Source organism: Ursus arctos, unplaced genomic scaffold (assembly GCF_023065955.2).
Source record: "Ursus arctos isolate Adak ecotype North America unplaced genomic scaffold, UrsArc2.0 scaffold_20, whole genome shotgun sequence".
NCBI classification, from domain to species: Eukaryota; Metazoa; Chordata; class Mammalia; order Carnivora; family Ursidae; genus Ursus; species Ursus arctos.
In genome coordinates, this window is record NW_026622875.1 from 16929773 (window position 1) to 16947088 (window position 17316).

Sequence of the window (17316 nt, forward strand, 5' to 3'; positions counted from 1 at the left end):
GTGGCTCAATTGGTTGAGCATCTGTGTTCAGCTCAGCTCATGATCTCAGGGTCCTGGGAACGAGTCCTTGCTCAGCGTGGAGCCTGCTTCTCCCTCTCCTTGCCACTCCCCCTGTTTGTGCATGCCCTCTCTCTCTCTCTCTCTCTCCCCCTCCTCTCTGACAAATAAATAAATCTTAAAAAAAAAAAAGATGAAAAACTGAAAGTTTTTTTTTCCTCTAAGGTCAGGAATAAGACAAGGATGTTCACTCTTACTACTTTTATTCAACATGGTACTGAAAGTCTTAGCCAGAGCAATTTTGTAAGAAAAACAAATAAAGCATACAAATCAGAAAGGAATAAAACTGTCCCTATTTGCAGATGGCATATTATATAGAGAAAACCTTAAAGACTCCACCAAAAAACTGCTAGAATAAGTGAAATCAGTAAAATTGCAGTATACAAAAATCAATATACCAAATCAGTTTTGTTTCTAAACATTAATAACAAACTATTGGAAAAATAATCCCAGTTAAAACTGCATCAAAAAAGAATAAAATATCTGGAATAACTTTAACCAAGGAGGTGAAAGACCTGTACTCTGAAAACTATAAAACACTGATGAAAGAAATTGATGAAAACAGGAATAAAAGTGGAAAGATATTCCATGTTCATAGATTAGAAAAATTAATATTATTAAAATGTCTGTTCTACCCAAAGCAATCTACAGATTCAACATGATTCCTATCAAAATTTCAGTGGCATTTTTCACAGAAATAGAAATAGAAAAAGCAATCCTTTGATTTGTGAGGAACCACAAAAAGACTCTGGATAGTCAAAGCAGTCTGGAGAAGGAACAAAGCTAGAGGCATTACATCTCCTGATTTCAAACAATATTACAAGCTATAGCAATCAAAACAGTATGGTATTGGCATAAAAATAGGCATATAGGTCAATGAAGCAGAGTTCAGAAATAAAGCCATGTATATATGGTCATTTAATTTATGACGAAGGAGCCAAGAATATACAATGAGTAAAGGATAGTCTCTTCAATAAATGGGGCTAGGAAAACTCTATAGCCATGTGCAAGAAAAAAAAAATGAGACTGGATCACTATCTTACACCATATGCAAATATCAACTCAAAATGGATCAAAGACTGGAATATAACCCGACACCATAAAACTAGATGTACATAGTAAGTATCCTCTTCAACATCACTCTTGGAAATTACTTATTTTTATTTGACACCAAAAGGAAACACAATAAAAGCAAAAATCAGAAAGTAGGATTACATCAAATTAAAACACGTTTGCACAGCAAAGGAAACGACCAATAAAATGTTGATGTAAAGGCAACCTATAGAAGGGGAGAAAATATTTGCAAATGATATATCTGAGAAGGAATTAATAGTCAATATATACAAAAAGCACATAGAACAAAATGGTAAAAGAACCAAACACTATGATTTAAAAAAACAGAAAATGGGCGAAGCAAAACTATGATGATATTGCACCTCACACCTGGTAGAATAACCATCATGAAAAAGACAAAGGGTAAGAAGTATTGGCAAAGATGTGGAGAAAAGGAAACCCTTGGGAAACAGTATGAAATTTCCTCTAAAAATTAAAAAAAAAATAGAATTACCACATTACCCAGCAATTTCACTTCTGGATATATATTCAAAGGAAATGAAACCAGTATTTTGAAGAGATATCTGCACTTCTATGTTTCTTACAATATTATTCACAATAGTCAAGATATGGAAACAACCTAAGGGTCCATCAACAAATGAAGAGATAAAGAAGATGTGATTTGTATATACAACAGAATATTATTCAGCCATGAGAAAGAAAGAATTCCTGCCATTTGCAACAACTTGGATGGACCCTGAGGACATTCTGCTATGTGAAATAAGCTGGACAGAGAAAGACAAATACTGCACTGTATCATTTTTATGTGGAATCTAAAAGGAAAAAAAAAAAAGAACCAAACAGTTAAACTCAGAGACAGGGAGGAGAAAAGTGGTTTCCAGGGCCTGGGGATTAGAGAAAATTGGGAGAGGTTAGGTCAAAGGGTACGCATTTTCAGCTACCGTAAACAAGGTCTGAGGACCTAATGTAAAACATGGTGACTGTAGTTGATAACACTGTATCATATAAATGAAATTTGCTAAAAAAGTAGAACTTAAATATCACCAAAAAATAAAAAAAGTAAATATGTGATGGATGTATTAATTATCCACATGGTGGAACCCTAATGTACACGTATATCTGATCACTACGATATACACTTCAAATATCTTACGACTTTGTCAATATACCTCAATCAAGCTGAAAAAAGAGAAAATCTTTGCTTTAAGTCAAATACATTGGTAATATTAATAATTGCTAAGATTTAGGAAAGCTATTTTCCTCATGATGCTAAGGATTTTGTTTAACCTTTCATGATTTTACATTAGAAAGGTCTCTCTGGTTAATGACACGACCATTAGTTCTCAAATGCCTGCAGCTGTCACTCACTCTGGTACTTTCCTGAATGGAATACCTAATATTCAGAAGCTGTTAGTATGAATGATAAATTTGAGTACGGTTTACCACTGTAATCCCTCTATTTTATTTTAAATGTTTCTATACCTTTTATGATAGGAGGATCATTCTTAGATATACTGAATAGGAACTAAAAGCTAGTGTACGTTTCCCCATGCAAAAGTGAAATACCCATGTCACATATTTGAACAATGATTAAAAATTTTACAATCATTCTGGACATGCAATTCAGTCAGCTAGTCAAAATCACATGTGAGATTCTCTTTGATCTTAGAAATTAGTGAAATATCAGTTTTAGAGCATAATTAAGAAAGAACCCGTTCTATAGTAGAATAATAATAAATAATAATAAATAATAATAATAATAATAATAATAATACTGAGTACATAGCCACGCCTTGGTTCTAGCCATCACAGGATTTTGCATACATTTCTTTGTTACTGGAAAGTCACTAAGGTGAAACAGTTATTTTAATTTTTAAGCAAACAGAAAAAAAGGCAGATCAAAGATTCCAAATATATTAGTTCAACTACGTGATCGAGATTCCAGGTCATCATCTAATTACCAGATGATCTCAGATAAGTCACTCTATCTGGATTCAATTTATTTGTAAAAATGGATTTGGATTATTAGAGACTTTCTAAGGATCCATTCTATTTTAAAATGCCACAGTTTGAAGTATATCTTTTAAGAATAGATTCCAGAAATTTATGTGTATTTTGCTTCTACCATTGATTTTCTTTTCCCTGCATTATCATGTTGTACTATAAAGTTATCAGAAATTAATTTATCTTCCCCTTTACACATTTTGGGGAATGTAGCCACCATTCACTCAAATAACACCACAATATAAAATCTTGTTCATCTTAATCTTGTCCATATTGGGGAAGTTTTGGATAGGAGTGCCCTGCTCAAGCAAGATCATGATTTTCATTTCTGTTCCATGATTTCATATTTTCATACTGAATTCATTGTTCCATAGCACTTCTGCTATCTGAACATATTTCAGCGACCATTTGATTGAATATCAGTAGTATGTTATGTGCTATTAGGAAAGAATCATCATACTCTCCATTTAGAAAGTCCTTCAATTTAGGTTTTTCTGATGTTTCACTATGGTTTGATTCAGGTTACATATATTTGGCAGAAAGGACCGTAGAAGCGATGCTGTGTCTTTTCTAGTTTATCAAGTCAGGAGGTCTCTAGTGTTGGTTTGTCCTTTTATTGGTGATGTTAGCTTTGATTACTTGACTATTTTTGTAAGACTCATCCACTGCAAAGTTACTGTATTTCCTTTTTGAGTAATAACTAATTCATAGAAGAATACTTTGCAATAATAAATATCCTCACCAAACTTTTCTCACCAGTTTTAGCCATCATATATTTGTGGCTAAATGAATAATTTCTATGATAGTTGCAAATGATAGTTGATTTTCTAATTTCATTATTCTTTTCCATTTATATATTTGTTTACTTATTTGTATTAGTATGGGCTCATATAAATTCTTATTTTATGTCATGAATGTTCTAGGATTCCTACTTGTTTTTATGAAACCATCCCAAATTTGGCCAGTGAGAGCCACTTCAAGCTGGCTTCATCATCCTTTTGATATATTCTCATTATTTTATTTATCAATTCCTTGCTTTACATTACAACAAGATGCTCCAAACTCATCTTTTCCTTTCTCTTCCATAGCCCTGGACTCAATCATTTCTCTAAGGAGCCCCAGCTTCTTTTAGTAGGCTATGGTATACAGAAACCAGTATCTGAGAGTAAGGTTTGCTCATTGCTATAGGGATAGCTTTAGTTCCAGGCCCTTTCAGTCAGAAAGCTACAAAATACAAAAATATCTGTATCTGCCTATCTCTAGCTATAACTTCATTTCTTTATCTCTATATTTTTTTAAAGATTTTTTACTTGTTAATTTCAGAGAGAGAGAGAGAGAGAGAGAACAAGAGCACGAGCAGTGGGGAGAGTCAGAGAGAGAGGGAGAAATGGACTCCCCACTGAGCAGGGAGCCTGACAAAGGGCTTGATCCCAGGACTCCAGGATCATGACCTGAGCCGAAAGCAGACACTTAACTGACTGAGCCACCCAGGCGCCCCTCTATATCTCTATATTAAAAGCTATGCATTCATACTACTACCTCCAATTTTAAATGATTGTACAGAGTTTATTCTTGTCTTCCTCCTTTTCAAATTTCTAACTCCTTTAACCAACAGAAGAAATATAGCTTTCATCATTCTCAATATATTTACTCATATGCTCCATCCTAAAAGCCACAGAAAGTAATTTTAGAATTGCTAGCCTCTACTACTGTGAATTGGGCTCTTTTTAAACATAACCCCACAGTGATCTTTAATTCAAAGAATCACAAAAATTAGACATGCGGCACAATTCTTTTCTCACTGTACTAAATGTGTAGAAAATCTGTTCATTCACACTTCTTTTTTTTATTGCTAAGAATGGTCTCTGAAAAGGTGTCATTTGATTTAGGAAGAGGATATATGTCTTTGTTATTTGTGTTCAAGTCTGTTTTGTTTTATTAGGCAAGGACAGTTGATAGGTAAGTATCATTAAAAATATTAGTGCGAATTTTTTGTCATACATAGGAAATAACAAAATAGTATTCAATGCTTATGATTCATCAGCTACAAGCATGGTGCACACTCCTTGGCCATTTCTATATATCCTGAATATTAGCGTATAGTATGTGTCTTTCTCTATTATTGCAAATTTTTTTTGAAAACCTAATTTATATTAGAGCTTTATTACGTTGTAAGGCAGAGGGGGAAGGGAGCTTTACTATTATTCAAGCCCGAGAGCTATGGATTTCATTATCTATTAATCTCTAGGAAAACACTCTTCTCTTACACACAAATAAAAGTTAATAATTCACTAATGTACAGAACATGACAATGGTCACAGCCTAGGACTCCAGCTATTAAGATACATTAAGGCCCTGGCATACCCTCTATAAAAAACTCAATACAACCTGTGACCTTTTACTGGGAAGCCACTTCTCTAGTGAGTCTCTGCTATCCTTCACAATGACTGGGCTAAATAATTCACAGTAATAAGTGTATATTTCCCCCAAAGCATAATTCTTCCCTCAAATCTACCTCCAACTTGCCTTTATCTTCCCAATAAGTTCTCCTACTTGCCATGGAATTGAAATCAAAACAGACAAAAGAATTCCCTGTACAATGTGCCAACGTTTCTCATGTGGGGCCACATAAGGCAGAGCAGCTTTACTGAAAGACAAGACTCTATTTGGACAAGCAGTATTTAAACAGTTTTTGGATAAATGTTTCATTTGAGTTCATGTAGATAAAGAGTTTTATAACAATTGACTGGGACTTAGGCTGTAGATTGGGTAGGATTTGATGAGTTGCGAGAGACAAGGAAGACACTATAGGTAGAGGGACTAATGTGGGTAACAACAGAGAAGAAAAAAAATCCAATTGAACTTCTAATTTGTATTTCTCACAGGCAGTGCAAAGTCAATATACCCTCATACGAATCTACTCTCCCACCTCAAACCTGTTTCTCCTCTAGTTCCTTGTCTACAAATCCAGAATCTACCATATTGTCTATATCAGGAGACTAGGAGTCATTCTGGTCACAATGGTTTTATTCCTGCTGCCTTCCCACCTCATATTATATCATCCAGGCATTCAGGTCAATTAGTCTGAAGGAATCTTCATGCTTTTTTCCTTGGTATGGATGTATACATATGCCCATGTGTTCTCTCCAGCTCACTCTTACCATCACCCTTTCTGTTCTGTCTTTACAGAACTGTTTGGAACTCCTACTTGTTTCATACATTCTCTCCATTTTGGGCCTTTGCAGCCAGTTCTCTTTGGCATTCAGGATTCAGCTCAAGTATTATCACCTGTGAGAAGCATGTTCTTCTCCACTCAGAGTCAACACAGTTCTCAGTACATTTTGGGGGACTTGCATGATTACTTCTAAGACTTCCCAACTTTGCTCTGAATATTTGCAGGCTTTATGTGTCTTATCATTCCTTGGGTAATTTGCAAAAGACAGGCATTAACTAAAGGCAAGAGGAAGAAGAAAGAAGAACTGAATGGATGTTGAAGGACAATAAATACTTGAGGCTATTTGGAGTCCAATATTTGTGTTTAAGCAAGTTATGAGTGGGACATGCATGTGAAAGGATTCTGTAGCATCCTAGGATTTTGTTTTCGACCATAATGAGGCACTGAGGTTTTCATGGAGGAAAACTGACTTGATAAAAGCAGTGAATTAGGGAGATAAACTACGGTGATATGAATGATAGGAAGAACGCAGACTAGTATTGGGAGATTGGCTGATAGGTCAATTCAGTAATTTAAGCATGAGAAACTGAAGACCTGAGATGTTGTGGTGGTGGTGGTAGGAATAAAAAGGTTAGGTACATCTTGGTTCCTGTCCAAGATGGTGACAGAGGAAGACCCTGAACTCACCTCTTACATGTAACACACCAAATTACACCTATTTAAAGAATGAATCCTCCTGAAGAAGAACCGAGGGCTGACTGAACAGCTTCTGAGCAACCAAAAATAAAGGCGAGGGAACAGCAAGAGAGATGGAGACATGGTAACAAAGAGAACCCCCACCCCTACACTGTGAACGCAGTGGGGAGGGAAAGTACTGAACAGATTCCTCTGTCCTTGGGCACTGAAATAAAAACCCATAGTTTAGAAGAGAAACTAGTGTATAAAAGAGGCAACACTAGAACTCTGCTAAGCAGTGAGGAGCTGTGGGAAAGCTCTCCAGATCAGAGGGGCTAGAGAACAATATGGTTTATGTTCCCATTAATCTTGAAAGCCTAGACTGGAGCAGGGTCTGGACACCATAATGAGTGGGTCTGATTGTCACAATGAGCTTGCTACCTAAGCAAGCTCAGGTTCCACAAGCCCACACCAGCCCTGCTCATCTGAGACAGAGAAAAAGAGCTGGGATTTAAAAGAGCTAAGAAGCTGCAGGAATGCTCTCTTTCCCTCCACCTTAGAAACTCAGACAGAAATAGGTTCCAGCTCACAGTGAGCTTGTGACCTCAGTGGGCCTAGGGTCCACAAGCCCATACCGTTCCCTGTGGTGCTGGAGAACAAAAAAATCAGCTATGTTTTAATTTTTAATTCTTTAAATACAAAAATTATCTTTTCTAATTTTTCTGATCTTGTTTTTATTTTTGTCCCTTTGGGGTTTTCTTTCATTTTTTCCTTTTTTCTTTTCTTTCTTCCTGTTTTGTTTTTTGCTTTTTTTTTTAAATTTCATTATTTCCTTATTTTTATTAAATTATTATTCTTTCTTCTTTCTGTAAAAATCCATGGCTTACAAGAGTAACTAGCATATACAGCTATATTTCCAGCTACACAGCATTCAACAAGCACACACAGTCTGCATAGGGGACACCATACACAAGACCATTCCTTCGAGTATGGGAGAAGTAGACATTCTGCCTGATCCATACAAATACAGAAAGTCAAGCAAAATGGAGAGACAGAGAAATATGCTCCAAAAGAGAGAACAAGAAAAGTCTCAGAGAAAGAGCTAAATGAAATAGAGATAAGCAAATGATTGATAAAGAATTTAAAGTAATGATCAGAAAGATACTTACTGAGCTAGAGAAAAAAGTGGTAGAACTCAGTAAGACATTCAATAAGGAGATGGAAAATATTGAAAAGAATCAATCAGAGTTGAAGAATACAGTAACTGAAATAAAACACACACTCCAGAGAATCAACCATAGATTAGAGGAGAAAGAAGAAAGTATCAGTGATCTGGAAGATAGGGTAATGAAAAGTATAGAAGCTGAACATCAAAAAGAGAAAAGAATTTAAAAAAATGAAGATAGATTAAGAGGTTTTTTGGACAATCTCAAGTAAACAAACATTCATGTTATAGGGGTTCCAGAAAAAGAGAGAAGGGTGGAGGAACTGTATTTGAAAAAATAATAATTGAAAACCCCCCTAATCTAGAGAAGGAAAAGACATCCAAACACAAGAAGAACAGAGAGTTCCAAGCAAGAAGAACCCAAAGAGGTCTGCTCATGATACATAATAATTAAAATGTCAAAGTTTAAAGATAAAGAGAAAAATCTTAAAAGCAACAAGAGAGAAAAAGTTACCTACAGGGGGAAATCTATCAGGTTATCAGCTAATTTTTCAGCAGAAACTTTGCAGATCATAGGAGAGTAGCATGATATATTCGAAGTGCTAAAAGAAAAAAAAAAAAAGCCCTACAACCAAAAATTATCTACCGAGCAAGGTCATTGTTCAAATTTGGAGAAGAGATTAAGTTTCTCAGACAAACAAAATATAAAGGAGTTTATCACCACTAAACCAGCCTTACAAGAAATGTTAAAGGGACTTCTTTAAGTGGAAAAGAAATGGCCATAATTAGGCATAAAAATTATGAATAAAAGATGTAAAATATGACAACATATACATAAAACATGCAGGAGGGAGTAACAAGAGGAAAAAGGGAATAAGAAAAATAAGTATTTTGTTTTCTTTTTTTAGAATGCATTTGAATTTAAATAATCAAATTAATACAGAATGCTATTTACCTAGGATGTTAAATATTAACTCCATGATAGCCACAAAAACAAAACCTATGATAGATACACAAATAAAGAGGAATAAAGCTAAACACAACACTACTGAAACTCATCAATCACAAAGACCAAGAGAAAAAGAAATGAAGAACTACAAAACAATCAGAAAACACATAGGAAAATGACAATAAGTACTCAATGATTAATAATTACTTTAAATGTAAATGGCCTAAATGTTCCAATCAAAAGACATAGGGTGGCAGAATGGATTAAAAAAAAGGACCCATCTTGAGGTTCCTGGGTGGTTCAGTCAATTAAAGCATCCAACTTGATTTTTGTTCAGGTTATAATCTCACGATCTCACTGTCATATCAAGCCCTGAGTCAGTCTCCGTGCAGGGGTTGGAGCCTGCTTGAGACTCTCGCTCTCCTTCCTCCTCCTCTGCTCATGCTCACTCTCTATTTCTCTCTTGGGAAAAAAAAAAAAAAAAAGACCCGTCTATATTCTACTCAGACTCACCTCGGACCTAAAGACACATACAGACTGGAAGTGAAAGGCTAGAAAAACATTCACTCTGCAAACAGAAGAAAAAAAAAAGCCAAGGTAATAATACTTACATCAGACAAAACAGACTTTAAACAAAGACTGTAACAAGAGACAAAAAGGGCATTACATAATGATAAAGGGATCAATCCAAGAGGATATAACAATTATAACTATTTACACACCCAACACTGGGACACCTAAGTACATAAAGCAAATATTAATGGATACAAAGAGAAATTAATGGTATTATAATAATTGTAGTGGGCTTTAACATCCATTTACATCAGTGGATAGATTATCCAGACAAAAGATTAATAAGAAAACAATGTCTTTGAATGACACATTGGACCAGATGGACATAACCAATCTACACAGAATATTCCATCCAACATAATATACATTTTTTTCAAGTGCTCATAGAACACTGTCCAGAATAGATCACATACTGGGGAAACCCCCACTCTCACCACTTCCATTCAACATAGTACTGGAAGTCCTAGCCACAGCAATCACACAAGAAAAATAAATGACACATCCATATTGGTAAAAAAAAGTTAAACTGTCACTATTTGCAGATGACATGATATTACACGTAGAAAATCCTAAGAATTCCACCAAAAAACTACCAGAAGTAATAAATGAATTCAGTAAAATGGCTTGATACAATATAATACCCAGAAATCAGTGGTGTTTCTATACACTACTAACAAAGTAGCAAAAAGAGACATTTAAAAAATAACACCATTCATAATTGCACCAAAAAGAATATAATAGCTAGGAATAAACTTAACCAAAGAGGTGAAAGACCTGTACTCCAGAAACTATAAAACACTGATGAAAGAAATTGAAGACAACACAAACAAATGGAAAGATACTTCATGCTCATGGATCAGAAGACTAATATGATTAAAATGTCCATACTACCCAAAGAAACTATAGATTTAATGTAATCCCTATCAAAATACCGATAGCATTTTTCACAGAAATAGAACAAATAATACTAAAATTTGTATGGAACCACACAAGACTCCAAATAGTCAAAACAATCTTGAAAAAGAAGAACAAAACCAGAGATGACACAACACCAGATTTCAAGATACATTACAAAGCTGTAGTAATTAAAACAATATGGTACTGGCACAAAAATAGATACATAGATCAATAGAACAAAAGAGAGTCCAGAAATAAACCCTTATATGGTCAATTAATAAATGACAAATGAAGCAAGAATCTAAAATGGGGAAAAGAGAGTCTCTTCAATAAATGGTGCTGGGAAAACTGAACAGCTACGTGTGAAATAATGCAACTGGACCATTTTCTTACACCACACACAAAAGTAAACTCAAAATGGATTAAAGACCTAAATGTGAGACCTGAAATCATAAATATCCTAGAAGAGAACACAGGCAGTAAATTCTGACATTAGCCATAGCAACATTTTTCTAGACATGTCTCCCAAGGCAAGGGAAGCAAAAGCAAAAACAACCTATTGGGACTACATCAAAATAAAAAGCTTCTACCATCAAAGGAAACCATCAACAAAATGACAAGGCAGCTGACAGAATGGGAGGAGATATTTGCAGAAGATATATCTAATAAGGGTTAATGTCCAAAATATATAAAGAATGTATTCAAATCAACACCAAAAAAAGGAACCAATAAACAAAAAATCCAATTCAAAAACAGTCAAAGGAACTGAATAGACATTTTTCCACAGAAGACATACAAATGACCGATAGACACATGAAAAGATGCTCAATATCATTCATCATCAGGTAAATGAAAATGAAAATCATAATGAGATACCATTTTACACCTGTTAGAATGGCTAAAATAACAAGCACAAGAAACAATCTTGGCAAGGATGTGGAGAGAAAGGAGCTCTTGTGCAATGTTGGTGGGAATATAAATTGGTGCAGCCACTGTGGAAAACAGAATGAAGGTTTCTCAAAAAATTAAAAATAGAAATACTATATGATCCAGTAATTCCACTACCCAGAAAAATCAAAAACACTACTTCGAAAAGATAAATGCACCTCTATATTTATTGCAGCATTATTTACAATAGCCAGGATATGGAAGGAACCTAAGTGTCCATTAATAGATGACTGGATAAGGAAAAAGTGGTGTATACAAATGACGGATTATTACAAAGGCATAAAAAAGGATGAGATCATGCCATCTGAAATAACATGCATGGACCTGGAGGGTATTATGCTAAGTAAAATAAATCGGTCACAGAAAGACAAATATCATATGATTCTACTCATATGTAGAATCTAAACAAAAGAAAAACCCAAAATCCAAAAGCCAAAAAAACCCTACAAATGAATAAACAAACAAAAAGCAGAATCAGACCTATAAATATTGAGAACAACTGATGGTTGGCAAAAGGGACAGGGTTGGGAGGTTAGGTGAAATGAGTGAAGAAGAGAGGGAACTACAATCCAATGATTAAGTCACAGCAAAACATAAAGACTATAGTCAGTGATAATCTAAGAGCAATTTAAGAATACAGACGGTAGCTACATTTGTGGTGAACATAGCATATGTATAAACTTGTCAAATCACTAAGTTGTGCACCTGAAACTAATGTAACATTGTGTGTTAAGTATACCCAACAACAACAACAAAAAGTTTAGGTACATCTATAAAGTAAACAAAGAGAAATTCTCCAATATTTATTAAAACTTGAAAAGCAAAATCTGAAACGCAGTCACACAAATTAACTAAAAGAACATCTTGTATAAGCAGACCAAACAGATTAGCAAAAAACACATGGAAAAAGGGTAGTAGACACAGATAAAGAAAATTCAACCTTATTAGCAATCCAAATAATAAAAAACTGATAGTTCTTTGGTCATAATCCTAAGAGTGGCCAAGTAACAAAGCAGACCTGGGGTTAAACTCATCTCAGTTGCCCAGTGACATTCCACATCATATCCATACCTCTGGAAAGTTCAACAACAGGTGACAGTGCCCTAGGCTTAACAGTTAGCCAGTCAACCTTAGCCTCACACCTGACACCTGAAAGTCATGAATTTCCTAACCCTCTCATTTTTGAAATTCTTAATTTTCTTAACTTCACACTTCTCAAAGCCATATACATAAGACAGCTCTGACACGCTGTGGACTTATTCGTACATCTCTCCCATACATAAGCAAGCAATAAAGGCAGCTCCTTTTTATTTTAGATAATAAGTGGTCTCTTTCTTCAGTGGGTGAAAAAGCCTCTCTAAAGTTTTTCAGGTGGGAGGGTAAATCGTCGCAGCTTTTCTGTAAAGATATGTAGTAGAAATTCATTAAGGGATTTGGAAAGTTTGAAACTGTTGCCCCAACAGTTTGATTCTAAGAAAACATCTTAACAAAACAATCAGAAATGAAGTCTTACTGGGTGCCTGGATGGCTTAGTAGGATAAGCATCTGCCTTCGGCTGAGGGCTTGATCCCAGGACCCCCCCTGCTCAGCTGGGGGCCTGCTTCTCCCTCTCCCTATCCTTCTCCCTCTGCTGCTCTCCCCGTTTGTGTTATCTCTGTGTCAAATAAAATCTCTTTTTAAAAAAAGAAATTAGGGGCGCCTGGGTGGCACAGCGGTTAAGCGTCTGCCTCCGGCTCCGGGCGTGATCCCGGCGTTACGGGATCGAGCCCCACATCAGGCTCCTCCGCTATGAGCCTGCTTCTTCCTCTCCCACTCCCCCTGCTTGTGTTCCCTCTCTCGCTGACTGTCTCTGTCTCTGTCGAATAAATAGAAAAAATCTTAAAAAAAAAAATAAAAAAAAAATAAAAAAAGAAATTAAGTCTTACTTTTAGGGATATTTATTGCTGAATAGTATTAGCGAAAATTTTAAAATGACTTCAATCACCAAAAACAGGAAAATGGTTGAATTATGGAATATTACTTGAACAAAACATTATATAGACATTAAGCAATGTTTTCAAAGACTTCTTAACATTGGACTATGTACATGTAATAAATAATAAGTAATAGTGGAAGATTTAAAGATGTCTGGAAACTGTGATCCTAGATGTAGACTTGTATAAATCTCTAAAATGCCAGAAATACATATATGCAAAGCTTACATGGTTCTCCTTCCTTGGTGGAATTATGCATGGATTTTTATCTTAATAATTCTATATACTTTCCAATTGTTTTTACATCAGATATATACTTAATAGCATAAAAATACTTATCTAAGAAGACTACAGAACATTCTTATTTAAAAAGATTTTGGTTTCTGGTTATTCATCTAAAGACCTTGGAAATAACCATTCTAACCTAACAAGTAAAAAGCTGAACAGGTTAAAGAGTAACAATTCTTGGATCCATAAGAGAGGAGAGGACACGGAACAAAGTGCTGTCTCTAAGACTGGAGAAGGGACAAAAAAATACAGGGAATCACAACTTACCAGGTCAGAGACTCAAGAGTGGAAACGTTCCTTGAACCAGTGCCTGGGCAGGAAAAACAGAACCATAATTAATGAAATACTGGAGGCTCCGTGAGGACAACTCTGGGTCAAAAACTCCAAGGAAACCCAGTTATAGGAGAGCATTAATAACATAAGATTTACCTACAAGACCCTGACCAGATTCCGACAGTAAATATTGATGACAAACCGTCTTGGTCTTCCTTCAGGGGCAGAGGAAAAGAACCATTTTGAAATACACCAGAGCACTCTGTTCTTAACTAAGGCCTGCCCTCAGGGGAAACTAGTTAATAAGAGCCTACACGAAGAAGGTGTTATCAAGGCCCAAATGGCCTGGGGAAGGGAAACACTCAAATCCAGCGGGCTCTAGACTTCCATGTGAGAGAAATAAATATCCAACTCCAGCCCACTCTAGCCATCTTATGCCACCTAAGGGAGAAGGAAAAAACCAAGGAACACTTGGGAACGTTACAGTCCAGAGGCAAAGCTCACTGAAACACTGAAGGCTAATTGGAGGACTACAAAATACTTTTCACCCCCCACGCCTCACCACCACTTTACCAAAGGCTTATTTATAGCAGTTTCTTTTACCCTTTATATGATGCCCAGCTATCAAAAAAAATTACAGAGCTGACCAAAAGGAGAAACACGCTTTGATGAGACAGAGCGAGCATCTGAGCCAGGCATGGCAGGAATGCTGGGATTCTTAGATCAAAAATTTAAAACAACCACAATTAATATGGGAAGGGCTCTAATGGATAAGGTAGGTAGCATGCAAAACAGATGGGCAATGTAAGCAGAGAGATGAAAACATCCTAAGAAAGAAAGAAACAAACAAAAAATGCTAGAGATCAAAAACACGGTGAAAGAAATGAAGAATGCCTTTGATGGGCTTATTAGTAGACTAAACACAGCTGAGGAAAGAATCCCTGAGCTAGAACATCAATAGAATCCTTGGAAAAAGAAAAAAAGGAAAAAAGAAAAGACAGACCAAGAAAAAAAAAAAAAAAATCCCAGACTGTGGAACAACGACAAAAGGTGTAACATATGTGCAATGGGAATACTAGAAGGACAGGAAAGAGAGGAAGGAATAGATGAAATATTTGAAACAATAATGACTGAGAATGTCTCCAAATTAAAGTCAGACAGCAGCCCACACACCTATAAAATCAGAGAACACCATGTAGGATAAATGCCCCCCAAACCAACACCCAGATATATTTTCGAATTAAAGAAAAAATCCTAAAAGAAGGATAGGAAAAAAGCACTATCCATAGAGGAACAAAAATGAGTGTTATATGCAATTTCTCCTGAGAAATGATGCAAGAATACGGTGAATTAAAATATTTACAGCATTGAGAGAGATAGAAAAAAAAACCTTGACTTTTGTATCCTGCAAAATTGTCTTTCAAAAGTGAAGGACAAATACTTTCTCAGACAAACAAAAATTGAGGGACTTTGTTGTCAGCAGACCTGCATTGCAAGATATGTTAACAGAAGGTTGCTTGTTTGTTTTGTAAGATTTTGTTTGTCAGAGAGAGAGTGAGTGCGTACAAGCAGGGGGAGTGGCAGGCAGAGGGAGAAGCAGGCTCCCTGCTGAGCAAGGAGCCTGATGTAGGATTCGATCCCAGGACCCTGGGATCATGAGCTGAGCTGAAGGCAGACACTTACCTGACTGACCCAGCCAGGCATCCCCAGAAGTTCTTTAAAGAGAAGGAAATTTATATGGGTCAGATACTGTGCTCTACGTTCAAAAAAAGATGAGCACTGGAAGATAAGCATAGGTAAAATGAAAACTTTTATTTTTCTTATTCCTAATGTAATAGGTAACAGTTTGTTCAAAATAACAAGAGCAACAACGTATGTGATGATGTATGTTCATTGGTTGTATATCCATATATGTCTATATACGCTATGTATGCTTAGATCTAAGTGAAATGAATGACAGCATAATAATAGAAGTGGAAGGAAAGAATTAGAATCACTGTTTTATAAGGTACTTATACTGTGGAGTAGTACAGCATTATTTGAAAGCTGAGTTGGATTAGTTGTAAATGTATATTGCAAACTCTAGGGCAGCCACTAAAAAAAGTTAATAAAACAACAAAGAAGTGCACATGATCTGCTAAGAAAAGAGAAAGTGGAATCAAATAAAATGCACGTGGTCGTCCCTCTGTGCACATGCCCTTGCACCCATGTCTCTCCATGTGTTCAAATTTCCTATTCTTATAAGGACACAAATTAGATTGGATTAGGGCCACACAGCTGTGTTCACTTAATCACCTCGTTAAAAGTCCTTTTCCTAAATATCGTCACATTCTGCGGTCCTAGAGGTTAGGACTTCAGCATATGAATGGGAAGGGGACACATTTCAGCCTAAAGCACTGGCTAATGCCTATGTAGCCTTCAGATGTTGTTAATTGTTTGGAAAAGTGTCCATTAACTTTCCAAGTCTGATTTATGCATGCTTCTGCTCATTCTCATAACACTTTGGAGTTTGCCCTTCAAATCACATGCTATTTCCTACTATATTTTAAACAATATGAGCATAAAATCCATATATTTTTGGCCACTATATTATTTCTTCAGAACCTAGTACAGGGTATGTCACAGAAAAATTATTGAATTAATGCAAGAATAAACACATATATGCATAGAGCCCCCTTATTTTCTTTCCTTGCCTCTTTTCCAGCCTTATCATTTGTCAGAGCCCTACTATAAATTGAAGAGGAGCTTAGCTTGCAGTTCTCCAAATAAATTACATCTCTACTAATTCTGTGTCTATGCCTTCTGCCTGAAATTCCCTCTGAATTTCTTCTTGACTTTCATAACCCCTGCTACTCCTTCAAGGCTGAACTCGGGAAGCTTTGGTATCTACAATATGTACTGGTCCCTCTTCTTCTGGGTTGATAGCTCCCTGTGCTTATCTCCATTACAGCATTTATCACCTCCACTAGACTGCTCCTTTGGGAAAGTGGCTTTTTTTTTTCATATTTGTATTTTATAAGCTGAACGCATTAGTTGGCAAAGTAGGAACCCAATACAGATTTGAACAAATATGACAAAGGTGACTGTTGAACCTGATGAGAAGAAAATGCTTTGGTTGTTCCTTTAGATACAGAAATGTTGAGGGGAAGCATGCTACAGGAAAAGCAGGAAATCCAGTGTAGCTGAGGTAGAAGTGAGGGGAAGACTGGTAAGGAATGAGATCAGATCATGCACAGTGTTTAGCCAGTGGGGGTCAGATCAGTTT

At 35.9% G+C, this 17316-nt stretch overlaps 1 long non-coding RNA gene across 1 annotated transcript in view; it reads right to left on the reverse strand.

The window, feature by feature from the left end:
- The window catches only part of LOC130544368 (uncharacterized), an 83212-nt gene extending 69113 nt beyond the window's left edge, over nt 1–14099 (reverse strand). The window contains exon 1 of the long non-coding RNA XR_008960594.1: nt 14046–14099. This is a non-coding gene — a long non-coding RNA (uncharacterized LOC130544368). The remainder of the gene's footprint in view (nt 1–14045) is intronic.
- Nucleotides 14100–17316: the final 3217 nt, after the last annotated feature.